At 33.8% G+C, this 14,679-nt stretch overlaps 1 protein-coding gene across 4 annotated transcripts in view; it reads right to left on the bottom strand.

Moving 5' to 3' along the window:
* The window catches only part of Zranb3 (zinc finger RANBP2-type containing 3), a 223,122-nt gene that overhangs the window by 29,593 nt on the left and 178,850 nt on the right, over nt 1–14,679 (bottom strand). The window lies entirely within an intron of this gene.

The raw sequence follows: 14,679 nt of genomic DNA, 5'->3' as shown, positions 1-14,679 counted from the left end.
GCAACTTATTGAGACCCTGTCTGAAAACAAAAAAATGAAAATGCTGGGGATGTAGCTCAATGGCAAAGTGCTTGGGGTTCAATACCCAGTAACCTGCCCCATAAAAAAAGAACCTAGAAAAGTACTTTCATGCCCAAACTATAGACATAGTATTCATAAACAATGCTACTTAAAGTAAAATGTTACCCTGACCAGAAAACATGTGAAAATAGCAGTAAAACTATTAACTGTTTCTTTAATAGACACATTTAAATAACTATCTTGTTTCTAAGAAATATATTTAATAATTAGCTTATTTCTAAGAAATATACTTATTTTGTCTAAGAACCCTTGCAGCATTATCTATATTTTTCATCTTCTTTTTAATGCATAAATCTCAACTTCCTACTGAGAGAAAGTATAAGTATCTCCATGATCAATTAGTTAGTTGTTGAGGTAATGTGTTAATTTTAGAGAAGTCCTGCTATGGACTGAATTGGGAACTATGCTGGACACACATTGTGGCAGACTGTATTTCCAAAGATGACCACATAAATTCTTATCCCATCTCACATGCTCCACTAATGTGGCTCCACTGAGAGGCAAAGTCTATGGTCTTCTTCCCAGAACCTGTGTAGACCTCTGTAACTGTCACATCCCTTAGAATACAGTTAAAGTGACACTGTGTGACTTCTTAGGACAGGTCACTGAGGGTAATATGACCTCCACCTCCATGCTGGCCCACTCTCTCACTTTCCCTTTCTCTCTTGGAATGCTTGCCTTTGGAACCTGTCACCATGTTATGGGGAAGCTCAGGCCACATGGGAAAACCATGTGCTGATATTCCAGTGGATAACCCAGAAAGGCCCACAGGTAGCAGCCAGCATCAATTGCCAAACATATGAGTAAACAAGCTTTCAGATATTCTAGTCTCAAGTTTCAAAATCTTCTAGTAAAGGCCACAGTTATCATGGAGTAGATCTATCATCCCTGTTGTACTCTAGTTGAATGTGCATTCATAGATAACCTGAGAAATAATATACGATTTTTTTCAAAGACACTAAGTTGCGGAGAAATTGGTTATGGAGTAATAGATAAAAAAGAAACTATGGGTAATAATAGCAAATAAACAAGTAACTATAAAGAGATATTTTACATAATGAATTTTATCTGTACTTCTTAGTAGTAATGCATAACAGAGATTTGGCAAATTCATAGAGACAGAAAGATTAATGGTTACCAAGAGCTAGAGAGAAAGGAAATGGGAAGCTGTTGGTAAATGATTATAAAGCTTCCATGAGGGATAATGAAAAAGTTTTGGAAGTATCAGGAATGGCTGCACAACATTGTGAATATAATGCCACTAAATTGCATATCAAAAAATGGTTAAAATGGCAAATTTTGTGTTGCCACAATAAAAATATTAAACCCCACCACACACGCACACCAAAAAAAAAAAAAAAAAAAAAAAAAAAGGAAGGAAAACCTACATTTGGTAAAAGTAAAACATGTATTATTGTAGGGACAAGCATGCCACATTCCTAATAATGTAGAACAACTATTTTTGTACATTATTAAATACTATAAAAAGTTATCTAATTAGGTATAGAAGTTATAGAATTTAGATGAAAAATATATAAAATGAAATCATTAACAAAGAAACAAGATTTTTTCAAATAGTGCACTAAGGAAATTTTAAGAAAAGGGACAGAGTTTCAGGCAATAAAGACAAAATATATAATCTTGAAAATAAAATAGACCATGGAGAAAAGATGTTAAGAGACCATGAACAGAACTTCCAAGAAATATGGAATAACATTAAAAGACCAAATTTAAGATCTATTGGGATAGATGAAGGCATGAAGATACACAATAAAGGAATGCACTTTAGTGTTTTTTCAATGAAATAATATCAGAAAAGTTCTCAACCCTAAAGAATGAAATGGAAAATCCAATTCAGGAGGATTACAGGACCACAAATGTACAATATTACAACAGACCCACACCAAGGCACATTATTATGAAAATGCCTATCCTAACAGGATAGAATTTTAAAGGCTGCGAAAGAAAAAAATGTCAGATACATTTAGAAGGAAACCAATCTGAATCTCAGCTGATTTCTCAACATAGACCCTCAAAGCTGGGAGGTTCTAAAATAATATATACAAAGTTCTGAAAGAAAATGGATGCCAACCAAGAATACTATACCCAGAAAAATTAAGTTTCAGATTTGACAATAAAATAAAAACCTTTCATGATAGAGCTGAGGTTGTGGCTCAGAGGCAGAGTGCTCGCCTCGCACATGCAAGACCCTGGGTTCGATCCTCAGCACCACATAAAAATAAATAAATAAAATAAAGGTATTGTGTCCAACTATAACTAATATATATTTAAAAAACCTTTCATGATAAATAAAAGTTAAAAGAATTCACAACTAGAAAACCTGTACTACAGAACAATCTTAGCAAAATATTTCATAAAAAATTAAAGTGAAAACCAGCAAAGGGAGCAACTACACAAAAGGAATAATCAATCAAAGGAGAAACTAATTCAAATTAAAAACCAGAAATAAATCAAAATGACAGGGAATAAAAATAATACATCAGTAATAACTTTGAAGAAAACTCATCAATCAAAAGACATAGACTGGCAGATTGGATTAAAAAAATAAAAAAGACCCAACAATATACTGTCTCCAAAAGACAGAACTCATAGGCAAAGACATCCACAGACTGAAGGTAAAAGGATGGGAATAAAACATCATTCACATGGATCTCATAAACAAGCAGGGATTATTATCTTCATATCAGATAAAATGGACTTCAAGCCAAAGTTCATCAGAAGGGACAAAGAAGGACATTTCATACTGCTTAAATGAATTATATATCAATAAGATATAATAATCATGAATATTTATGGCCCCCTAAATGGAGCATACATACATCAAATAAACCCTTCTTAATTTCAAGAATCAAATAGACCATAACACAATAATACTGGGTGACTTTAACATACCTCTCTCACCGTGGGATAGATCCTCCAAACAAAAATTAAATAAAGAAATGACAGAATTAAATAATACAATCAAATAATTTAGACTTAACAGACATATTGAGTATTTCATCCATCAATGAATGAATTACTTTCTTCTTAGCAGAGAAGCAACACATGGATCCTTCTCTAAAATAGGCAATATCTTAGACCACAAAGCAACATTTAGCAAATAAAAAAATAGAGATAATACTTTGCATTCTATCAGATCATAATGGAATGAAATTGGAAATCAACAATAAAATAAAAAATAGAAGCTTTTCTAACACCTGGGGACTAAAAAACATGGTACTGAGTGACCCATGGATAGCAGAAGAAACCAAAGATGAAATAAAAAAAAATACTTAAGAGGTAAATGAGAAGAGCAACACAACATATCAAATTATCTGCGACACTATGAAGGCACTTCTAAGAGGAAAGTTCATTGAATTGCACTCATTCATCAAAAGAATAGGAAATTGCCAAATATTTATTTAATATTATATTATATTATATATAGTTAATATTATATTATAAAAATAAACACCAAAAGCAGAAGACACAAATTAAAATCAGAGCTGAAATCAATGAAATTGAAACAAAAGAAATAATTTAGAAAACAAAATGTTGGTTCTTTGAAAAAAATAAATAAAATTGATAAACACTTAGCCAAGCTAACAAAGAGTGAGAAAACTCAAATAACTAAAATTTGTGATGAAAAAGGAAATATCATGACTGACACTACTGAAATGCAAATGATAATCAGAAATTATTTTGAAAATTTTTATACTCTAATAAAATAGAATATCTTGAAGACAACAAAGTTCTAGAGACATACGACTTACCCAAACTGAATGAAGAGGACATAGACAATTAAAACGGATCAATTTCAAGTAATGAAATTGAAGACGCTATCAAAAGCCTACTAACTAAGAAAAGCCCAGGATCAGATGGATTTTCAGCTGAGTTCTACCAGACTTTCAAAGAAGAATCAACACCAATAATCCTCAAATTATTCCATGAAATAGAAAAGGAAGGAATCCTTTTCAAACTCATTCTATGAAGCTGGTTATCACCCTGGTACCAAAACCAGAAAAGACACATCAAGGAAAGAAAATTTCAGACCAATATTCCTCATGAACATGGATGCAAAAATTCTCAATAAAATTCTGGCAAATAACATAAAAAAACATTAAAAAACACAGTACATCATGATCAAGGTGGGTTCTTCCCAGTGATGCAAGTTTGGTTCAACATACAGAAATCAATAAACATAATTCATCATCACATCAATAGACTTAAAGACAAGTATCACATGATTATCTCAGCAGATGCAGCAAAAGCAATTGACAAAATACAGCATGTTTAACACAACAGAAAAACTAGGGAAAATAGGAACATACCTCAACATTGTAAAAGCTACATATGCTAAACCCAAGGCCAACATCATTCTAAACGGAGAAAATTAAAAGCATTCCCTCTAAGAACTGGAACAAAACAAGGATACCCTCTTTCACCACTTCTATTCAACAACATCCTTGAAACTCTAGCCAGAGCAATTAGATGGAAGAAAGAAATTAAAGGGACACAAATAGGAAAAGAACTCAAAACATCCCTATTTGCCAATGACATGATTTTATACTTAGAAGACCAAAAAACTCCACCAGAAAACTTCTAGAGCTCATAAATGAATTCAGCAGTGTAGCAGGATATAGAATTAACACCCCAAAATCAATGTATCAGTGGTAAATCATCTGAAAGAGAAATTAGGAAAACTATAAAAAACTCAAAATAAAATAAAAATTTGGGAATCAATCTAGCAAAAGAGGCGAAAGACCTCTACAATGAAAACTACAGAATACTAAAGAAAGAAATTGAAGATGACCCTAGAAGATGGAAAGATCTCCTATGTTCTTGGATAGGCAGAATTAATATTGTCAAAGTGGCCATACTATCAAAAGTGCTATACAGATTTAATAAAATTCCTATTAAAATTCCAATGTTCTTCACAGAAATAGAAAAAGAACTCATGAAATTCATTTGCTTTTGAATATTTGGAAAAGTCAAAGCAATCCTTAGCAAGAAAAGTGAAGCAGTAGGCATCACAACACCAGACCTTAAACTATACTATAGAGCCACAGTAACAAAAATGGAATGGTACTGGCACCAAAACAGACATATGTAGACCAATGGTACAGAATAGAAGAGACAGAGAGAAATCCACATAAATACAGTTATTTCATACTAGACAAAGGCACCAAAAACATACATGGAGAAAAGATAGCCTCTTCAACAAAGTGCTAGGAAAACTGAAAATCCATATGTAGCAAAATTAAATTAAACACCATCTCTCACTCAGAACAAAAATTAACTCAAAGTGGATCAAGGACCTAGGCATTAGAACAGATACCTTTCGCCAAAAAGAAAAAAAAGTAGGCCCAAATCTACATCATGTTGGCACAGGAACCAAGTTTCTTAACAAGACTCTTAAAATGCAAGAAATAAAATTAGAAATCAAAAAATGGGATGGAATCAAACCAAAAATTTTTTTTTCACAGCAAAGGAAATAATCAAGAACATGAAGAGAGAGCCTACAAAACTGGAGAAAATCTTTGCCACCTGCACTTCAGATAGAGCATTAATCTCCAGGATGTATAAAGAACTCAAAAAACTTAACACCATAAAACCCCCAAATAACCCAATCAATAAATGAGCAAAAGAACTGAACGGGCACTTCATAGAAGAAGAAATAAAATTCATCAACAAATATATGAAAAAATGTTCAATATCTCTAGGGGTTAGAGAAATGCAAATTAAAAATACACTGAGTTTCATCTCATTTCAGTCAGAATGGCCATTATCAAGAAAACGAGTAACAATAAATGTTGGTGGGACTGCAGATTGGTACAACCACTATGGAAAGCAGTAGGGAGATCCCTCAGAAAATTTGGAATGGAATCACCACTGACCCAACTATCCTATTCCTTGGGATGTACTCAAAGGACTTAAAATCAGCATACTATAATGATATAGCCACATCAATGTTTATAGCAGCTCAATTCACAAGAGCTAAACTATGGAACCAACTTAGATGCCCTTCAACAGATGAACGGAAAAGAAAATGTGACACACACACACACACACACACACACACACAATGAAATATTACTCAACCATAAAGAGAAATGAAATTTTGGCATTTGCCAGTAAATGGATGGAACTGGAGACTATTATGCTAAGTGAAATAAGCCAATCCCCCAAAGCAAAGGCCAATGTTCTCTCTGATATGCGTGTGCTATCTCACAATAGGGAAGAACAGAAGGAAAAATAAGTACTTTGGATTAGACAAAGGGGAATGAAGGGAAGGGAGATGGATTTGGAGGAGGAAAATTAGTAGAATGAATTGGACATTACTTTCCCTTGTTCATATATGAATACAAGACTAATGAAATTCCACATCATGTACAACCAGATGAGAAATTGTATACTATATGTCAAAAGAAAAGGGTGAAGAAGACAGATTAGCAGATAGAGCTTGGCATTTCTTTTAAGAAGGTAAAAATAAAGACAGTTAAACATTTAAAGAAAATATTATATTCTATACAATAAAACTGCAAAGAGAGCTTATAGGATTTTGAAAATACTGACAAATGTTTGGCAGACATAAAGTTAAGCATTTGACTTTATAAGGGAGGTAAATTTTCTGAGTCTATGCCTGTCTGGAAATGAATTAAGTTTGCCCTCATCATTAGTGGTCACGCTGGGCATACGAATCCCTTTTATTTTTTAGTTTTGGTCTTGGGGATTGGATTCAGGGACATTTAACTACTGAGCCACATCCCCAGCCCTTTTTATATTCTACTTTGAGATGGGGTCTTATGCTTATGGTCTTACTAAGTTGCTGAGGCTGGCACTGAACTTATGATCCTCCTGCCTCAGCTGGGATTATAGGCATGCATCATTGCTCAAAGCTGGGCATACAAATCTTTAACAATATTACTAATTCATCCAACACTGGATAATGCTGATGATATTATTCCTTTGTAAGTTATAAATTTTTTCTTCATTTTAGAGGCTTTCTGGAACTTCTATCACTAGTGTTCTAAAATTTGATAATGATCTATATGCATCTATATCATCTATATTTACATATGCCTATTCATTTTGAATAATATTAAGTTTAGCTATTGGAAATTTCTATGATTCTTTGATAATTTTTTTTCCTTTTCATTTACTCTTTTTTTCTGGGATTCCTGTTAGTATAGTGTTGGATCTATACATTTATGTCTTATTTATTGACTCTCATATTTTCCTCTTTTGTCTTTTTACTCCATAAATACTTGGAGTTTTTCTCTCTCAACTCTTCTATAGAATTATTTTAATTTGGCAGTCATACTTTTAACATCCTTTTGTTCCTTGATTTTTTTTTTCATAGTATTCTGGTTTTATTTAAATTTGCAGTATCACTGTAAATCTGAAGCTACTAATTAGAAGATTTTAGAAAGTTATCTTCAGGATGCGTTTTAGTATTTGTTTACCCTGTTCATGCTATAGATTTCCTCCTAAAATATCCAATGACCCTGGTTGCCCTTCATATTAAGAATGAGGAATAGTAGGCTGGCCTGGGCACTCAGGACACATGAGGCTTATCACCAAGAGGATTTGATATAACACCACTGATTGAATGTGAGAGGTGGGGGAGATGTTTGTGTCCTTAGTAATCCTCAGAGTCCTGAGGATTTCTGACTTGCAACATGGTAGGGATATTTTCAGTTGCTGTAACAGGAAACACAGGAAGATAAGTAGATTCATCAGAAAGCAAAAAAGAGAAAAAAATAAGAGGAAATAAGAAAAAAAGTTTACTTTCAGACATATAAGAACAGGTTGATACCATGGTGGAAAGTTTTAAGAGGCAGGTCTGGAGTCCAAGAGAAAGAAACAACTGGATTTTGACATTCAGAAACCACTGCCCAAACAGTTGTATACAGTTATTGGACTGGATGTCATGACACAAATAGTTTGAGAAAAGTTAAAGAAAAGGACAGCAAACAGGGAGACAACATTCTGAGGAAGAGTAACCCAGAAGAAAACTAAAAAACTAAAACTTAAAGATCAGGGGGGCTGAGGCTTTAGCACATATGGTTTTTCAGTCATCATAATAGGTGTTTGGTAGATATTTTCAATTAGAACTTGCATCCTTTGGTTTGGGGAAATTTTCTTATGTTACTTTTCCTTCCTCTGTCTTTTCTCATTTTCCATTTGTTATTTCTAGGTGATTTTCTCAGTATCTCTTTTCCTTCCTTAATGAATTATTAATTGCTGATAGTATAACTTTAATTTCTAAGAGCATGCACCTGTTTGCTGATAATTTTCTTTGTCTTACTCAATTCATGGGCAAAATATTTCTTTTTACTTCTCTGTGGTTATTAATTATAGTTTTTGTTTTACTGTCTTTCTTGTCTTACACATTTGCTTTTCATGAGAGGCTTTCCTCCATGCCTGGTGATCTTTCATTGTGTACTCATTTAAGAGTAAGACACTAAAATGCTATGCAACATTCTGTGTGGGAGACTTCCTATACAGTCATCACTGACTGTTTTCTTGAGGGATCACTTAACAGTCTCAATACATTTTTTTGTTAATCTAGTAAGGCTTTTCAAGGAGGATACAGTGCTAGCCACCAGGGAGCTGATAAGAGAAATATGATAATGATATCACCATTAATTAAGTAGTCTTTGGCTTAATCTGCTTATTTTCCACTTAGTGCTTTACTCCCTCAACTGCCTCTCTTCCTAAACATTGTTTTAAAAACATTTTTGTAAGAAGAGCAAAATAAAACAGTATTGTTATACACATAAAATATATAATAGACTGCTGTTACATCTACTAAATAATGTTTAATTTCAGAACTTTGTTCCATTCTACATTTTAAAGAATTTGTTTCTTTAAAGGTTTACCTCTTCACCTTTCCACTAATAAAATTGTTTAAGACTTGCTAAAACAAAAGCAATCTTCTCAACAACATCAAACAATGAAAGAAATCTTCCCCCAAAAAGAGAATTCTCAGGGCCTTCAAATAGAGGTGGGCTCCTTAATTGAGTTATTTAATTAAACTATTTTTAAAAAGAACTTTTACTACTTAAGCAATGACTAATTTTGGAAAACAGCATTTGAGAAATTTTTATTATGTATTAGAAGCAGTTTGGGAGGAAAGGTTAGGAATTACTTACAGAAATTACCTTTGCTACTATGAGAGTTTACTAACAGTGCATGGGAGTGATCAACATGGGTACTTTTCTAAAAATGCATGCCACTTGGATAACAATAAATTGAGCCTTCAGCATGTCAAATTCAGAAAAGAAAGGAGTGGGTAGAAATTATTCTAATAATTTCTTGACCAAAGGATACACTAAGAATATAATTTTAGCAAATGGGAAGATTTGCAATGATGATGGCTAATGAAATGATGGCTAAATTGGACAATAATGAATGTTGTCACAGGTAGTGAATCTTACAAGTTAGTATCTTGGCTACGGAGCTACCAGAAGCTAAAAGACTTAATAGGAATAAAGATTTCCTCTGAGGAAAGCAGGGAGAAATCCAATCCATACCATTAGTTATGATTTCTGATTACAGCCTTTGGGCAATTCGGCAGGAAGTTCATTGATGAGGTTTCTTTCACATTTAGCAGCTATGATTGATAGGAAATCAAGGGAGAAAACCTCTTTGCTACATCCTAAAGATAATAATATGCACTAGATGAAAATAAAGAAAGGGTTTTTAAAACATGGGTTTTTAACTTGTGACCCATGGACTTCTCAAGACCTTAGAGGGCCTTCTGTGAGCCCCTGAAATTGACTATAAAATATTGTGTACATTGCACATGTGTTTTGAGAGAGCAGTTCTTTTTTTCCCATAGTCTCAAAGGGATTCAAGACCCATCTAAGATTATGAGAATAGGATAAAATATTTCAAAATGCACTTGTGGTTTTAAAACTCCATTTCTTTCCTCACTTATTTAAGGTAAAGAGGGATTGAGAAATCACATGTCAAATATACACATGGGTAGTAAATCTAACTTTTATAAAGGAAACAAACATATGAAGTCTTTAGATAATTCATGAAAGTCCCTCTGGCTTCTCTCATGATAATTTTTCAAAACTAATGAATACCTATAGAGAGTAACTCCTATGCAGGCATAAAACATGCTACTAAAGTGTTTGCACAGTCAAAAAGAGGAAAACTGTTGCTGAGGTGAAGAGAAGAAAGCACAGGATTCTAATAGCTAGGAAATTACCATACTGGGTCTGGGGCTGTAGCTCATTGGTAGAGCGCCCGCCTTGTACATGTGAGGCATTGGGTTCAATCCTCAGCACCACATAAAAATAAATAAAGATACTGTGTCCATCTACAACTAAAAAATATTTTAAAAATTTACCATATTGGCAGGACTCAAAGACTTGAATATCACCTAGGTCAGCTTAAAACAAAACACACAACCCTAGATGTTTTGAGACAGAGATATATTACCACTAAATCCTCAAGCAGGTTTCAGTTGGTATTTGGGACATGGCTGATTAATAATAGAAGAAACTTTTTTTTGCCTTTTAAAAAAATTGTTCTAATTAGCTATACATGACAGTAGAATGCATTTTGACATACTGTACACAAGAGGAGCACAACTTCTCCTTCCTCTTGCTGTACTGCACTCACACCAGTAGTATATATATGTATATAGGGTAATAATTCTGTCTCATTTTAAGGTCCTTCCCATTTCCATATCCTCTCCCTTCCCCTTACTCCCTTCTGCACAATCTGAAGTTCCTTCATTCTTCCCTACTTCCCCACTATGGATCATTATCTGCTTATCAGAAAAAAACACTTGGCCTTTGGTTCTTTGGGATTGACTTATTTCACTTAGCATGATATTCTCTACTACCATCCATTTACCGTCAAATGCCGTAATTCTATTCTTCTTTAAGGCTGAGTAATATTCCATTGTGTATATGTACTACATATATTTATCCATTCATCTGTTGAAGGGCACCTAGATTGGTTCCATAGTTTCGCTCTTGAATTGAGCTGCTATAAACACTGATGTTTCTGTGACACTACAGCATGCTAATATTAAGTCCTTTGGGTATAAACCAAAGAATGGGAAGACTGGGTTAAATGGTAGTTCCACTCCAAGTTTTCTGAGGAATCTCCACACTGCTTTCCATAGTGGTTGTACCAATTTGCAGTCCTACCAACAATGTATGAGTGTACCTTTTTCTCCATATTCTCACCAACATTTATTATTGCTTATATTCTTGATAATTGCCATTCTGATTGGAGTGAGATGAAATCTTAGAATACTTTTGATTTGCATTTCTCTAATTGTTAGAGATGATGAACATTTTTTCATATGTTTGTGGATCAACTGTATTTCTTCTTTTGTGAAGTGTTTGTTCAGTTCCTTAGTCCATTTATTGATTGGATTACTTTTGTTGTTGTTGTTTAAGTTTTTTGAGTTCTTTATGTATCCTGGAGATTAGTGCTCTATCTGATGTGAGTGTAGTAAAGATGTTCTCACACTCTCTGGGCTCTCTCTTCAAGTTATTGATAGTTTCTGTTGTTGTGAAGAAGCTTTTTAGTTTGAGTCCATCCCATTTATTGATTCTTAATTTTACTTCTTGTGCTTTAGGAGTTTTGTTAAGGAAGTCAGGTCCAAAGCTGACATGATGAAGATTTGGGCCTATTTTTTCTAAATGAAATTAACTTTTAATAACATACTGATTTATAGATACATATACTAAAAATAAATGCAAAATTTCTGTCTGTAAGATGTTTCTAATGATTGTTATGTTGTCCTTTCAATATTAATTTTTTAATCAAGTGTCCATTTTTAGTGGAGTTGGTGACACTTCTACAGCTGTCAGTGGCTTTACTAATTAAAGCACCTGAGAAAAAGGCAAAATAATTGTAAATAATACTTTCCAAATAAACACATTTTCTAAAAATGTTAAATTAAGTAATAACATGATTCTCTGCTACTTAGAGTCTAAAGAAATAACCTTATTGGTGTCACTGAAATGGAACAGAATCTTTAAATTCCAACAGTCATACTATTAGCTAAATATTAAGCACCATACCATACTGGCAGGCTGATATTTTAAGAACTAATGACTCTATTATTGTTATCATTTTCCTTAGTGACCAAGATAGGCAGGAACACAGAAAGACAAAATATTTTTATGGTCTGGTAAAGCTTGGTTACTGCATAGCAAGATTTAATTAAAAAGTCTTTTATCTTTTATAACAATATTCTTGTACTTAGAAAAGACATTACAGTAATAAGTTACAGACAAACATCCTAACTCACCATGACTATTTGTCCTTAGAAAGAAATGATTAGAGAAAATAACCCTTTAAATGTGTGATAAATAAGGAACTTAAAAATAAAATTTCTAAAATTGAGATGTGATCCGAGCCTATAGTGATTTTTATCACAAGACTCATAGAAAAATGTAGTCAAGGCAACATGCCCATGTCATGATGAATGGAGACAGAGGAACATATACTCCTCTCTTCAGTCAAATAGCTGACACTAGCCATTGTGTTCCTCTCTTTTGTTCAATATTATTTTTGAAAAACAAAGGAAAAATCTTGCCTTTGGTGAGAAGCGCTAGGAATAAAAATTGTTAAATGCTTAAGATGGCAACACATGTTTTTATCTGGAAGGCTCAGGGACCTAATCTATTTGCTTTATTTTGTACCATGGTAAACTACTGGTCTTTTGAGACAAATCTTCTGGCCATATGATAGGTTTAAAAGTCAGTTATTAGAACTGAAAGAGAGGAAAAGGAAATTTAGTAAAACTCATAAAAAACAATAAGGCACTTCAAAGCCTGGTGCTATTCCAGTGAAGCACAGGCCACCAATCAAAGCACTGATGTCAGGTTTAACAGACTTTGATCAAAGGGTAGCTCTGGTAGAAACCATTACTACCTCTTGTCATTTAGCTCTTGTTCCTAAAAGAATTAATAAACCTCTGTTTTACAAACAGATGATTGGGACTTCATGCTGGTCTCCTGAAGGATAGGGAACTAATGATTAGAATTGTAATTAAAGAGCTCTCATTAATATTTGTAAACAAGCCAAAAAGAATCTGTTTTCAAGGATATAGAGTGAAGAAATAGGGTTTTAATCACCTAACTTAAAAAAAAACAACCTTTAAATTATCTTAAAAAAGAAATGACTGATAGATTTTTTAAAAAAAGATATTCCAGGCCTGGGGTTGTGGTTCAGAGGTAGAGCACTCACCTAGCACATGTGAGGCCCTGAGTTTGATCCCCAGCCCCCGTCCCCCCAAAAAAAAAGAAAAAGAAAAAGATCAATCAAGGTATTGTATCCAACTACAGCTAAAAATTAAATATTAAAAAAAAAGATATTCTGTGGCTGGGGTTGTGGCTCAGTGGTGGAGTGCTTGCCTAGCATGCGCAAGGCGCTGGGTTCAATCCTCAGCACCCCATAAATGTCAAATAAACATATTGTGTCCACCCAAAACTTAAAATATAAATTAAAAAAAAGATATTCCAAATTGTCCATTCCCAAGTAATTGAATAAAATTTTAACAGTGATCTGATCTACTTTAAAGTAGAACTGGTTTTTCTCTGCAGGTTGGAGAAAATAGAACAATAAACTTACTCTGGTTTAAAAAAGGCATAAAATAAAATGTTATTAATTATTTTTATCAATGACATCAAAACTAGTACATGCAAATGTCTCCGAAATGGCTGTCTATTCTAATAGGAACAATTAGAATTTACAGCAAAATATCATATAATGTACCAATCACTAGAATGTCATTCAGAAAGTGTAATTAATCAACCAATGTTTAGTGTATGTCTTTGTATCATAATTTGTATCATAATTTCTCTTTTAAACTCTAGGTCTGACCTAGGACATCAGGTGAGGTACAGAAGCACCTCAAACTCAGGATGTTTGGAATGAATTCCTCATCTCTGTCTTTAAGCCATGCCTTTCCTACTGTCACAGTCTCTGCTCTTAACAGCTTGCCACACATTAACTATGAAATCCTCTGTGATGGACTAGTTTGACTAAACTGGATCTCTTCCCATTGCTTCAATCTGTCCTCTTCTTATCTACCTGCATGTATTTTACTGTGGCATTTCCCTTAAATGCCTGCTTCAATCCCTTCCTTCTACTCTCTCTGCAAATGTTGGTATTAGAAAAGAGTCCAACTAGGCCTCATTTTGTTGATTCTAACTCTGAACTGTATGAACTGTTTCTTCTCCTCTCTCTTATCACTTCTACTATTAGGAGTTTCGGATGGAACTGAGGGCTCCTGATAACCCTCTGAATCCCTGACAAAGGAACTGGCTTAACTAATAGACCTGTAAATGCCTAATAGCACCATAATTTTTTTGGAGGGTAAGAGGTACATTATAAAAGACTGGTTACAATGCAAGGCCAAAATTAGATTTCCTATTTCTTACCTTAGCAGCAGAGGAGATGGGCCTTGGCATGCCCTTTCACTCTGCTCAAGGCAGAAGCAGCAAGCATAAGAGGGGCATATCTCTGGGGAATCACAGCAAGCCACCCACTTGAACTGTGGTAGCCCAAACAAGAGTGCTACCACAGTTCAAAATCAAGGAGAAAAAGCCT

Source organism: Marmota flaviventris, chromosome 11 (assembly GCF_047511675.1).
Source record: "Marmota flaviventris isolate mMarFla1 chromosome 11, mMarFla1.hap1, whole genome shotgun sequence".
NCBI lineage: Eukaryota > Metazoa > Chordata > Mammalia > Rodentia > Sciuridae > Marmota > Marmota flaviventris.
Note: the sequence above shows the minus strand (reverse complement) of the source record. Positions and strands in the feature narration are given on the sequence as shown.